We start from the raw sequence: 219 nt of genomic DNA on the forward strand, positions 1-219 counted from the left end.
AAAACGACAATCGTAGTTTACAATTGACTTGGAGCCGGGATCAGCACCGATCCAAGACACCATACCGAATGACGCCTAAGGAATTGGAAGAGTTTAAGATACAACTGCAAGAATTGCTCGACTTGGGTTTCATTAGACCTCGTGTGTCGCCGTGGGGAGCGCCGACGGAACGCTGAAAATGTGCATAAATTATCGAGAGTTGAACGAGATGACACTTTA

This window comes from Salvia hispanica, chromosome 4, assembly GCF_023119035.1.
Source record: "Salvia hispanica cultivar TCC Black 2014 chromosome 4, UniMelb_Shisp_WGS_1.0, whole genome shotgun sequence".
Classification (NCBI taxonomy): Eukaryota; Viridiplantae; Streptophyta; class Magnoliopsida; order Lamiales; family Lamiaceae; genus Salvia; species Salvia hispanica.